The following is a 14,221-nucleotide window of genomic DNA, read 5'->3' on the forward strand; positions in this document are numbered from 1 at the left end:
ACATGCTACCACGAGGAGCCAGAGGAAAGAAGGAAGAGACTGTTGGTCGTCACTCACCAGACGATCGACGAGAAGGTCGTGATTGCGGTCAATAAGACCAAAGTTGAGACAAAAGAAGAGTTGGTCGGGGTAGTCAGTGGGTTGGTCACTGACGCTGTGGCCAGCTTGATTCCGGCAATTTTCAATTGGTCGAAGAGCAATCCAAATGCATGGCGGCTGGACTTTCCCCTTCCCAGCTTTGTCGGGAGCAATTCGGCGAACACCACAGCACCAACACCTGCTCAAGCAACCGCACAAGGTCCCGCTCCTGTTCATAGCAACCCAACCTCCATCTCTGGCATGCTCGGCGGGCCTTCATTGCTGGCTGAGCTCGACGCCCTCATGGTAATTACGCATCATACCCTTTTCACCAGCATGTTTGTTGTCTTCCATTTTAGTTGCCTTCCAGATGTTTGACATCGCAGACATGTCTTCTTCGTAGGCCGACGATACCCCATGCACCCTACTCTATGACATCAAGGGCCAGAAGGTGGTCGTGGGAAAGGCAACGATCATGAAGCCGAAGGACCACATGTTCCACAACCGAGAGATGCTTGATAGCATCTTCAAGGTTAACGTGGCCAGTGTCTTAGCGGGCTTCAAGGATTTGTCTCCTCCGGTACCAGTAGATGACGAGGAGACCCCTATGAGGATTGGCGTATGCAAGAGCTAGTTCTTGGCTTGGCCGAAGTCTCTTCTTCATCTCGAGGCGCCTAGTATCACACCAAAGCCACCTTCTCAAGAAGGTACAAACACCACCCCACCTACCAAATTACCTGCACCTATCATGGCGGCTGATAGAGTACGACGCGAGGGAGAGCCTCCATTAGTGCCAGATGACGTCGCCCCTGTTGTCGAAGAAGCAAATGCTAATGATGACATGGAGGAGGATGATGATGACCTAGACAAGTATTTCAATACCGCCTATGATGATGGAGGATTGATGGCTCAGGGCGAGGAAGACTCAGGCTATGAGCATGGATATGATGACTTGATGCTGCCTGATTTGCCAGAGCCGGAATGTCCTAAGGCGGAATGCAAAAAGTCTCTCTTCAAGCGATCCTCGTAGGAGACGCCTCCAGATGACGCCCCTACCTAGCAACACACCGAGGGCCGTCCACTGATTAGCCCGATGACACTTGGGGTGGTGGTTTGAGAAGGTATTGAAGGAAATATGCCCTAGAGGCAATAATAAAGTTATTATTTATTTCCTTATATCATGATAAATTTTTATTATTCATGCTAGAATTGTATTAACCGGAAACATAATACATGTATGAATACATAGACAAACATAGTGTCACTAGTATGCCTCTACTTGACTAGCTCATTGAATCAAAGATGGTTAAGTTTCCTAGCCATAGACATGAGTTGTCATTTGATTAACGGGATCACATCATTAGGAGAATGATGTGACCCATAGTATGTTGCTATTGCTTTCTTCATGACTTATACATGTTCCTACAACTATGAGGTTATGCAACTCCCGTTTACCGGAGGAACACTTTGTGTGCTACCAAACGTCACAACGTAACTGGGTGATTATAAAGGAGCTCTACAGGTGTCTCCGAAGGTACATGTTGAATTGGCGTATTTCGAGATTAGGATTTGTCACTCCGATTGTCGGAGAGGTATCTCTGGGCCCTCTCGGTAATGCACATCACTATAAGCCTTGCAAGCAATGTGACTAATGAGTTAGTTGCGGAATGATGCATTACATAACGAGTAACGAGACTTTCCGGTAATGAGATTGAACTAGGTATTGAGATACCGACAATCGAATCTCAGGCAAGTAACATACCGATGACAAAGGGAACAACGTATGTTGTTATGCGGTTTGACCGATAAAGATCTTCGTAGAATATGTGGGAGCCAATATGAGCATCCAGGTTCCGCTATTGGTTATTGACCGGAAACGTGACTCGGTCATGTCTACATAGTTCTCGAACCCGTAGGGTCTGCATGCTTAAGGTTTCGATGACAGTTAAATTATGAGTTTATGAGTTTTGATGTACTGAAGGAGTTCGGAGTCCCGGATGAGATCGGGGACATGACGACGAGTCTCAAAATGGTTGAGACGTAAAGATCGATATATTGGACGACTATATTCGGACTTCGGAAAGGTTCCGAGTGATTCGGGTATTTTCGGGGGTACCGGGGAGTTACCGGAATACAAGAAAGAAGCAATGGGCCTCAGGGCCAAGTGGTGGAAGAGAGGAGGCAGGGCGCGCGGGGCCCCTAGCCCAAACCGAATTGGACTAGGGGGCCGGCCCCCCTTTCCTCCTTTTCCTTCCCCTCTTTCCTTCTCCTTCTCTCCCTTTCCTTCCCCCTTCTCCTAGTCCAACAAGGAAGGAGGGAGTCCTACTCCCGGTGGGAGTAGGACTCCCCATGGCGCGCCCCTCCTAGGGCCGGCCTCCTCCTCCCTTGCTCCTTTATATACGGGGGCAGGGGGCACCTCTAGACACAACAATTGATCCCTTGGATCTCTTAGCCATGTGCGGTGCCCCCCTCCACCATAGTCCTCCTCGATAATATTGTAGCGGTGCTTAGGCGAAGCCCTGCGACGGTAGAACATCAAGATCGTCACCACGCTGTCATGCTAACGGAACTCTCCCTCGACACTCGGTTGGATCGGAGTTCGAGGGACGTCATCGAGCTGAACGTGTGCTAGAACTCGGAGGTGCCGTAGTTTCGGTGCTTGATCGGTCGGGCCGTGAAGACCTACGACTACATCAACCGTGTTGTTCTAACGCTTCCGCTTTCGGTCTACGAGGGTACGTGGACAACACTCTCCCCTCTCGTTGCTATGCATCACCATGATCTTGCGTGTGCGTAGGAAATTTTTGAAATTACTACGTTCCCCAACAGGTATGGTGGGCTCACTACCGCCATCCGTCAAGAAGCAAAGGAGGAGACCGCCCAGGAGAGGCCCTAAAGGCTCCAGAGGTGCTTCAAGCAGCCAGCCGCCTCTGAATCCCCGGGTGGTAGATAGAATACCTGTCGAAGGTGTGAAGCATTTCCATATCACTAGCGAGCCATTCCTACCCGCCAAAGCGCTAGAGCACATACTGAACAATGATCTAAGAAGACTCCCGGAACATGTGCTGGCCAGAGAGAAAAGCCTTCTGATCGAGGAAAAACCAGGATACCCGCTTTACGCGGCTCAGGTGCCGGGTGGGAAGTTGTACGTTGAGACCTGGCCCGCGAATCAGTTCATCCTGCGATTTGACTACATCTACGACATGTTCAACATGACCAAGCTAGATTTCCAGTTCATCCGCATGTATGCGCTGTATCTCAACTACTTCATCAGGATCGAGAACATAAAATATATCTGCGTCGCAAGTACCTCGGTGAATTCATGATTGCTAATAAGTGATTATGCGAGCACTGTGACTATGCGAGCAAGTACCTCGGTGAATTCATGATTGCTAATAAGGACAAGGAAGTGATTCTCCTGCCTTATCATCCCTAGTAAGTCATTCGTGCATATCCTTTCATAAGTGTTAATCATTCCTTTGCAAGTATGGAGGCTAATTTGAGGTGTACTTAATTTGCGCAGCGGTGGCGGCGTCGCCCTCATCATTCTATACCCCAAATACTCCCATGCTATGTACTTGGACTCATTGAAGAACCTCAAGAAAAAGGATTACACGCACGTAAAGAGTGTTCTCGATAGTGCCCTGTTAACCTTCATCTTGTCTGGTGGATATATCAAGGTGAGAAGGCACAGGAAGAACGGGCCGGTTTTCCGCCATAAGACCAACTTTTGCTGCATCCAGCAACTGCACACTAGTAAGGCTGATGGATTCTACCTCATGCATCACCTGCTCGAGTACAGAAGGGATAATCAACATGTTCGCATGTCAGCTACTACCGAAGATGCCAAGATTGTCAGCCGGGCCACAAGCATAGGAGAGACACTGGATCATCGAATTCGAGCCGAGTTTTATCACGTACAGTGTGAACTTGCCCAAGTGATCATGAAGAAGGTCCTCGAACCAACGGAGATGTTCTACCATGGGCTAATCACGCGGGTTGATGTCCGAGCACTGCTAGCCGCTCAGCGTCTGGACCTGAAGCCTTTCAAGAAGCTTGGGTGCTTCCTGCCTGACTATGAAGATTGGACCGCCAACACGGAGGACTGATTGTTGATGACAATGTGTCACTACTGTCTTTCTATCGCAAAACTTTGAATTTATGCACGGCAAAACTGTGTGATGTAATTAAATCACGTGGTCCTAAACTAGCATAGATCTCTCTAGGTAATTAGTTTGGTTATGAGGAACTTCATCGTTTATGTTTACTATAAGTTGCTTGTATTTTGCTAATTATGCCTCTTTGTTTTCTTAAGTACATTATGTTGCGCTGGTCAGTGCAGCGCTACTACTAACCATACTTAACAGTAGCGCTGCCCATACCAGCACTACTGCTACAACTTAGCTGTAGCGCGCTAGCAGTAGCGCTGGACCCAACGCTACTGCTATGTATATTTCAAGCGCTACTACCAGGGTTTTCTCTAGTAGTGTTGGACAAGGAAGACAACATAATGGGTTATGATTTATTATATCCGAATAGAAATTATATTGTCATGGATCCTCCAATATGTTGAGCTTGCTTCTCATCCCATGCTAGCCAAATCTTTTGCACCAAGTAGAGACACTACTTGTGCATCCAACATCCATTAACCCAGTTTTGCCATGAGAGTCCACTATATCTATCTATGGATTGAGTAAGATCCTTCAATAAGTTGTCATCGGTGCAATCAATAAAATTGCTCTCTGTACATGCATGATATTTTAGTGTGAAGAAAATAAACTTTATACGAACTTGTGAGATCGAAGAAGAAAAGCGACGGACTGCACAATGAAGTTCTTTATCACAAGCGGCAATATAAAGTGATGTTCTTTTGCATTAAGATTTCGTGCATCCAACCATAAAAGTGCATGACAACCTATGCTTCACTCTACGAAGGGCCTATCTTTCATTTCTATCTTCTACCTTTCTACAAGAGCCATGGTGATCTTCACCTTTCCTATTTATAATTTTTCTTTTTGGCAAGCACTATGTGTTGGGGAAAGATCCAGACATATATATCCACTCGGATGTGGGTGATCATAAACTATTATTGTCGACATTACCTTGAGGTAAAAGGTTGGGAGGTGAAACTATAAGCCACTATCTTTCTCTGTGTCTGATTGAGGCTTTGATCTCGTAAGTATCGCGTGAGTGTTAGCAATTGTGAAAGATTAAAATATGGTTGGGTATGTTGACTTGCTACATAAAAGCTCTTACACTGACTCTTTCCAAGATTATGATCAATTGTAATTGCTTCACTGACTGAGATCACGGTTTGTTAGTTTTCAATAAAGTTTTTGCTTCATACATTACCTTGTGAACAAATTATCACTTTAGCATGAGAAGTTATATGATAATACGTTGTTGTTCTAAATATGATCATGATGCCCTCATGCCCGCATTTTATTTTTGTCGACACCTCTATCTCTAAACACGAGATCATGATTATCGATTTCGGCTTCCGCTTGAGGACAAGCGAGGTCTAAGCTTGGGTGAGTTGATACGTCCATTTTGCATCATGCTTTTATGTTAATATTTATTGCATTATGAGCTACTATTTCACATTATGGTACAATGCGCATGCATTTTCTCTCTTATTTTACAAGATTTACATGAAGAGGGAGAATGCCCGCAGCTCGAATTCTGGACCGGAAAGGAGCAAATCTGAGAGTCTTATTCTACACAACTCCAAATGTCTTGAAACTTTACGAAAAAATATTTTGGAATATATAAAAAATATTGGGCGAAGAAAATACTAGAGGCGACCCACCAGGAGGCCACCTGTAACATCCCAAAATTTATAATTTTGGAATGTTAATAATTTAAATAGGAGTAATTGAAAATTTGCTTGTGTTGCTTGTTGTTAGTTGATTTTGACTAGGATTTGAAACTTTTGGAGTTTAAATGAATAATAAATGAGAGGGAACCAAAGGACTTTCCAATTATTCAGTCGGTTCTTATTTTGGGTTTGAGGATATACAGAATATTTCCAATTCAAATATGAGAGAGGATGACATGACTTCCTCAAATAATAATATTGGTGAATAACCGAATATTCTCTCATTTGGATTTTGAATATTTAAAACAATTCTAACTCAAGAATTAAATCATATGAGAGAAGGCAATATGACTCCTTCGACGCTAAAAAGAGTTGGAATTGTTCCAAATTTTATTTGCATTTTTCTATGGAGTTCAAAAATATTTGATAGGTCATTTTATAAGTGTCAAATTAAAGTTTATGCAAATATTATATGTATTTTATATAAGTATTTTAGACTGGAAAAATGTCCACTAAGCTATATATAACTGTTTCTATTTTCTGAATGTTTTGTATTTCTATAAAATTATTTGTGTCATTTATGGAGCCAAAGTCAATTCTACAATTTCATAAATAAGAAAGCGTATCCCTAACCTATTCTAACCCGAACAGCCAGCCGGCCCATTCCCTATCTCACGGCCACGCGCATTGCGCTGCGCAGTAGCAGCAGCAGCAGCGTCCATCGGCCAAGGCCCAGAACTGCAGGCCGCAACCCCCCTTCCTCTGTTTTTTTCCTTCTTCGTCTCTCGCCTCTTGCCGCTGATGGGTGGAGCCCACTTGTCATCTTCTTTTCCCGAACGTGTTCATCCTCAACTCTGTAGCACCCCGGAACTGAATCAAACCAGATCGATCGGTTCGATCGATCCCGAGAGCCATGAGATAGACCCTCCTCGTATGAAGGGCCACTGATCCTTCCTCGACCAATTTTTGGCCAAATCTCAAACCTCCGTGCCCTAGAATCCGCTGCCAGATCTCGCCGGAGTTGTGCCGCCGCCGAAGCTATTAGCTGGTTGATTCCGTCACCTACAGAGGTCTCCGACGATCCCCTATGAATCCTTCTTTTCCCTCCCTCTGCTTCGCGTCGCCCTAACCCTCTTTCCCCTTGATCAGAGCACCGGATCGAGCACACAGAACCGAAGCTCCAGAGCTCCGCCGCCCGAGCTCCATCTCCGGTCCATCCTATCAAGCCCAAGGTACCCCGAGCTCCCTCTGTCCGCCAGATGCTTCGTATCGATAAGACTCTCTCCCTGACCATCTTTCCCCCTTAGCAGATGCTCGAATTCGAGCTCCCCAGCCAACCCGATCTCGCCGGAGAGTCGTCGGAGATGCGCCGCCGCCGCCGTCCTCTGCTTTTGGGTGAGCACGCGCGCACAGCAAAGTCGCGGCCAATTGCCCTGCGCCAGGGCGCGTCTGCTACAGGAGATACTACAGTGCAGGGGATTTCTGTTGTCTTTTTTTTTTCAGATTTCAACTAAAACTTCCTTTGGCTATATCTTTTAGTCTACATATCCAAATTAGGTGATTCTTTTTCCTATACACTCATAATGACCAAAGAGAGCCTTGGCTCAGTGGTTGGGTATGTGGTTGTGCAACCCAACAAGCCGAGTTCAATTCCTAGAATTGACAGGTGATGCACAAGGGTTTTCCCCTGTTTATTGAGGATCAAGGTAGATGTGTGGTGGAACCACTCATCAAGAAATATCTTGATACTCATTTAGAAAATTCTGAGGACCATGTTTATCTTAGTACACATACTAAAATGGTCGTATGTATCCTTAGTTGGTGCAAAGGTCGGGAAGTGAAAATCTCCCCATTTTGAAAGACGGAGGCTCCTCCCGAGTCGCCCCCGTGCGGCGGCAGGGAGGCCCCCAGATCCCGTCGCCCCCGACTCCCGCTCTCGTCCTCCTCCTCCCTTGCTGCCGCCCGAGGGCGCGGCCAGGCAAAGCCTTGCCGTCGCCGGCGGCGATGGGGACTAAGTGCCCTCCCGCTCGTGAGGAGCTGGCGCCCTCGGGCTGGAGCGTGGCGTGCGACCGGACGTCATGGCGGGGCTGGCGCTCCGGCGATCTCATACCCTATGGCAGGCGACTTCAAGATCTGGGGCATCACGGTCGCCATGGACGGCGGCGGCGCGGTCGGATCTGGGCCCAGGCATGAGCTTGGTCTTCGGGTCACGGTCGGCGCGATGGCGAGTGCGACACATCGGCAACTGGACGGATCTGCAAGGTTCCATCCTTGTCTGGTCCTTGACAACTCAGGCAACTCCAGGGGAAACCCTAGATCTCCATGGGATCGAGCGATGGCGGTGCTTTTGCGTCGTAGTCCCTCTTCATGGCATCATTTTGAAGGGACCAGCGAGGCCGGCGGCGTACGCCCTATGGCGCAACTGCCGATGAAAATCGCGCCGACTATGGTCATGGCGGACGATTGCGGCGTCTTTGATGTCGTTTCCTTGTGGGCGCATCGTCGTTGCAGTTGGCGTCATCAGGCTCGGGATGCTCCGGGGGAAACCCTAGATCTAGGTCTCCTGGATCGGACGATGATGGCGTTCTTAGTATCGCTTTCCCTCATGGGGGGCATCGTTTTGGAGCAAGTGATGGCTGGAGGTGACAAGAGGAGAAGCGGTGCTTCATCATACACATTGATGGTGTCAGATCTCGATGGCATGGCGCCCTGGAGATTAGGCGTCTGATGTGCGATGATGGACTCGCGCAGGAGGTCGACGCTGTCTGGCGTCGTGGTGGCGTCGGCGGTAGCTAGACCGGGCAAGGTACATGCAGCAGTACAACTCTAAAGATGGAGTGGTGGCAGGTGGTTGTGGCGGCCTCATACCCGGCAGGCGTCCTGGTTGAGGAGCACGCCAGACTGGTGGGTGCCCATACCCGGCAGGCATCCTGGTTGGGACCTCAGGTATTAAATGTTAGGTTTGGCTGCGAGGTCTGTTTGGTATTAGGCCCAGACTATCAGCGCCCTTCATCAACTGGATAGGAGTAGTGACAGATGTTGCTTAGACGGTGGCTTTAGTCTTATTGTTGTATGACTTTGTTAGGTCTTGTGTTAATAATTAATAAAATGGCTGTGTGCATCGCCCAAATGCAGAGGCCGGGGGTCTTCCTCCTTTTCTAAAAAAACAATGACCATAAGAATATGGTAGAACTAAATTTTCACATGTTTGCACTGCTTAAATTTGAATTTGTTTGAATTTGAATTCCACCTTCCAAAGGTGAAAGTGCCTTATATCGACTAGAGGGGGGTGAATAGGCGATTTTTATGAATTCTTCACTGAGGAATTTGTTGGTGAGGAAATTCCTTAGCGAAGAACTACTTGCAGCGGAATAAGTACTCATAAGTAAGCATAACAGAAGACATGCACAGTCATCATGATGAAATGAAGACAATCACAGAGTACAGAAAGCGTAAACACAGGATAACACAAGATGAAGACAAACGGACTAAAGAAATTGAACTGACGAAATTGAGAAAGTCTTCAGTCAGAGTCTTCAAACACAGATATGAACAACTACTCAACACAGTAACGAGGAAATGAAAGAGTTGAGGAAATAGAACCAGTAAGGTTGGTGAAGACAATGATTTGGTAGACCAGTTCCAACTGCTGTCTCAGTTGTACATCTGGTTGGAGCGGCTGAGTATTTAAACTCGAGGACACACAGTCCCGGACACCCAGTCAGTGAGCACGCAGCTCAGGACACCAAGTCCTCACCGTATTCTCCTTGAACTAAGGTCACACAGACCTCGTCCAATCACTCGTGGTAAGTCTTCAGGCGACTTCCAAACCTTCATAGACTTTGGTCACTCGGCGATCCACAATTCCTCTTGGATGCTCTAGACCATGATGCCTAACCATCTGGAAGAAGCACAGTCTTCAAAGGTAACAAGCGTTAGATCCACGCAGGATCAATCTCTTCAGTGATGCTCAATCACTTTGGGTTTATGGGTGTTTGGGTTTGGATTTTCCCCGCTCGATGATTTTCACTCAAAGTCCTCGGAGGATGGGTTGCTCTCAAATGACAAGTGTCAGTTTCTCTCGGAGCAGCCAACCAACTAGTGGTTGTAGGGGGCGGCTATTTATAGCCTAGGGAGCAGCCCGACATGATAAGACATAAATGCCCTTCAATGATATGACCGTTATGTGGATAAGATATTTTGGGACAGCTGGCGCGAAGCACAGCAACGGTCGGAAATTTGACTCTCAAATTCCTCAGGGCTATCATGTTCCTCACTGTGTAGGCAATCCGCACTGGCGAATTCCTAACTCCTCAGTCAGAACAAATTCCTCAGCGACCAGAAGAACTTCGTCTCTGTCACTGAAGAAATTGACTGAACTGTATGAGATTTCCAATGGCTTCACTCGAAGGGATTGGTAGGTGTAGGATTTTGAGTTGAGCATCACATGGAAATTTTTCCTTAGTATTTCCTCGACCCCCTTTAACAGTACGGTGTTTCCTATGACTCAAGAAAGAGAAAAACAAAACTATGAAAACGAAAGTCTTCAAGCTTCATATTCCTCGCATGAATATCAAGTCTTCACGGACACACCAATTTCTTCACTTTCAAAGTCTTCATGAAAGTCTTCAGGAATACCAAAATCTTCAGTCGAAGATATTCATTTTTAGGGGTCGACTTTCTCTGTAAATATCAAACTCCTCATAGACTTATAGACCTGTGTACACTCATAAACACATTAGTCCCTTAACCTATAAGTCTTCAATACACCAAAATCACTAAGGGGCACTAGATGCACTTACAATCTCCCCCTTTTTGGTGATTGATGACAATATAGGTTAAGTTTTCAACGGGGATAAACATATGAAGTGTAAGTACTGATATTGAGGAATTTGATTGCAAGATATAGAAGAACTCCCCCTGAAGATGTGCATAGTGAGGAATTTGCTTTTGAAGCAATGCACACTTGAAGAGTTGAATCATGGAGATCTCCCCCTATATCTTGTAATTCATACATGCATTTGACATATAATATGAAGAATTTGAAATGCATGATGAAATATGGTGCCTGAAGAGATTCAACATGCGAGCAATAATATTAACGAGGAATAAGCATGCAAAATCAGAGCATAGTGCATCAAAAGTATCAGAGCACCATCGGGTTTAAGATTACAACTCGATCCAATAAAAGTTTCAGAAGAGCGAGAGTTGTAACTTAACAAAAAAACGCCCATATAATAGACCCGCTTGAAGACTAACTCAGATTTCTCCCCCTTTGTCATCGAATGACCAAAAGGATCGAAACTGAGGACTAACGCCTCTGAAGATTATCAAGTTGATGGAGGAGCGCCAGCATTGTCAGGGTTGGTTGTCGTAGTAGGGCCTGCCGCAGTGTCATCCATGTCTTCATTTTCATCAGTGGCGCGTGATGAAGAATATGAGGTGGCTTCCAAGGAAGGAACCTTGACCTTCTTGAATTTCTTCGGTGGAGGTGCAGACCAGTCAAATTCTTTCTTTGAGACCCATGCTCTTCAGATCATCTGCGCTGTAGATATGAGATAGAACAGCCCATGTACGGTTGAAGGTTTCATGGAGGTAGTATTGGTTCTTCCTCACTGCATTGTGGGTTGAGGTCATGTTGTGAAGAATTGAACCAAACTGACGCTTGACCCATTTATGATTGCGATCAACTTTCTGATGAAGACTGAGGAGTAACTCACGATCAGTCATCACCCTGGGTGCTGTGGCTTGAGGAATTTGCTTGGCAGAGGTGTTGGCGGCAGAATCATGTGTGGCAGAGTCATCATTGGTGGAGTAAGATGCAGCCTTGCGAAATTGACCATCCAATGGACGAATGCCTTCATCTATCATAGCAGTTGCCTTGCCTTTGTCATCAGCTGAGGAATATGTCCTTTTGAGGACTTCAATTGGAGGCAAGAAACTGCCATGGTTCAGAGTATCAGCCTTATAATTGAGTGAAGACCTTGTCCTGATGAATTTCATAATCCATGGTGCATAAGGCTTCAGCTCAAACGGTGACATAGCAATATTGGCCAGAGTCCTCATGAAGAAATCATGGAAGTTGATGGGAACGCCATGAATGATGTTGAAAAGCATATTCTTCATGATGCCAACGACTTCTTCATCATTTGAGTCGTGGCCTTTGATAGGACTCATTGTCTTCGTCAGAATGCGATAGACAGTCCGTGGCACATACAGTAATTCCTTGACGAGGAATTTGGTTCGTGGGGCCTGCCCTGGCTTCAAAGGCTTCATCAGCACTTGCATGTAATGATTTGTAAGCTCAGGTTCGTTGTAGATGCAACGAGCACCATCAAAGGGAGGACTGAGTGGGAGGACAGGAAGCAATTCAGTTGCTGGTGCCTTGTAGTGAGTATTTTCAGACATCCAGTCCAGCACCCAAGTGTTCACATCTTCAGAATTTCCTGTGATGTGCAGCGTTGCATAGAATTGAAAAATGAGTTCTTCATTCCAATCACAGATGTCAGTGTTGAAATTCAGTAATCCAGCATCGTGAAGAACACTGAGGACAGGCTCAAAGCACGGCAGAGATTCCATGTCCACGTGAGGAATGTGTGCATGCTTGAAGACTTTGTCTTTGTCGAATAGCACAGAGGAATAAAAGTTTGCTTGACTAGCAGTCCAGAAATGCCTCTTCCTTATGCGAGCAGAGTCATAGGGATTATAATCAGTGAAGAACACATGCTCGTTGAAGAAATCAGCAGCCTTGAACTTTTGCTTCTTTGAGAAGGGATCCTTTGGCTTGGGCACAGGAGTGTCAGTGAGTTGCATCACAACCTTCGGAATCACAATCTCAGGTTCTTCAGGCTGAGGAATTTCTGGTTCCTCTTCAGTGGCAGTATGCATGTTCAGGGTATCAGCAGCAGCAGTTTCCTCAGCACTAGTGGCTGGAATTTCTTCACGCACAGATGAGGTGGGATGAGTTTCTTCAGAGCCCATTTGAACAGTTGGTGCAGGGGACTGAGGTATTTGCTGTAGTGGAGTGAAGTGTGGGGAATTGGGATGCTGACTTTCCCAAAAGTCATCATTCATCACAGGCATGGTGCATCCAATGTCCACGTATTCATCTTCAAGTTCTTCAATGCCAGCCTCTTCAGCTGTGAACTGAGGCATGGGCGAGGAAGCAGCAGGAGTTGAAGGGATCGCATCCACTTCAATTTCTTCATCAATCTGCTCTAATGAAGCAGCAGAATGATGTTCTTCATCAGATCCGCTGGGGATCACATATTCTACACCATAAGGAACAAGTTCCTTTGAAGTCATGATGGAAATCAGAACAACATCAATAGGATTCTCAAAAGAGCTGGTCATAGTCTTCATTTTCTTCGGAGCTGAAGAATCTGAAGCGGATGATGCTTTCCTTTTCTTCACTGCAGCTTTCTCTGCAGCCTTTGTCTTCCTCACATCTGATGCAGATGGAAGGGTAGGAGTTGGGGTAGGCGCAGGAGGAGCTGAGGAATCTTATTGAATTTCCTCAGGCGCAACTAATGCAGTTGCCCTAACTTCTTCAGTTTCTTCAGGCGCACCACTAGTGGATGCCCTGGCAGTTTCTTCAGCAGCTGGGATGGAGTCATCAGCTCTGGAACTAGCATTTTCTTCAGCAGGCTGAGAATCATCAGCGGTGCTGGCATGTTCGTCAGTTTGCTGAGCAGAGGCTTCAGCATGAGGAAGTTCATGTTGCGATGGGTCTGCAACATTGGTGAACTTCTCAGTCAGTTTAACAAACCTGACTTTGGCTCCTTGCCAATCAGCATAATAGGAATTGAAGTTGTCACTGAGTGTTTTGATCTCAGACTGGATCTTGAGGAGTTCATCAGGTGTCATTTTGACAACATTGTTCTTCAGGTACTTTTCTTTCCTGAACTGAGCCTTCTTGATTTGCCTGGCCTTCTCAAATTTTCATTTTTCTTCATTGATGAAGTGGGTCAGCACGTGACTTTGGCCAGGTGTCAGATGAAAATCAGGCATAGGAGTGTTTGGGTCCTTGTGCCAGAGATCAATGTAGTCGAGGATCACTTTAGGATCCAAGAGCAGTGGCACATTTGTGCCTTTGGCTCTAGCGGCCCTTTTTTGCCTGTCTCTGATGATATCTGCAAGTTCTTCATCATCAGCTTCATCGTCAGATGGTACATGGAAAGCAACTTGTTTCTTCTTCGGACTAGGGCGAGGACCTCGTCCAGCAGTGGCCTTTGTCTTCAGCAGAGTGGGGCCAGATGAAGAATTTGGTGCAGCTGGGGAACTTGCTGAGACACCAGAGGCAATGGAGATTCTTGTAGTCCTTTG

The 14,221-nt window shown here is 46.2% G+C and overlaps 1 long non-coding RNA gene across 1 annotated transcript; it reads left to right on the top strand.

Annotated features, from left to right (window-relative positions):
- The first annotated feature begins 6,595 nt into the window (after positions 1-6,595).
- On the top strand, positions 6,596-7,779 carry LOC123134145 (uncharacterized). Its single transcript, XR_006465534.1, has 3 exons — positions 6,596-6,966; positions 7,046-7,128; positions 7,207-7,779. It is a non-coding gene; the product is annotated as an uncharacterized lncRNA (long non-coding RNA).
- The last annotated feature ends 6,442 nt before the right edge of the window (positions 7,780-14,221 follow it).

Source organism: Triticum aestivum, chromosome 6B (assembly GCF_018294505.1).
Source record: "Triticum aestivum cultivar Chinese Spring chromosome 6B, IWGSC CS RefSeq v2.1, whole genome shotgun sequence".
In the NCBI taxonomy this organism is placed as follows: domain Eukaryota; kingdom Viridiplantae; phylum Streptophyta; class Magnoliopsida; order Poales; family Poaceae; genus Triticum; species Triticum aestivum.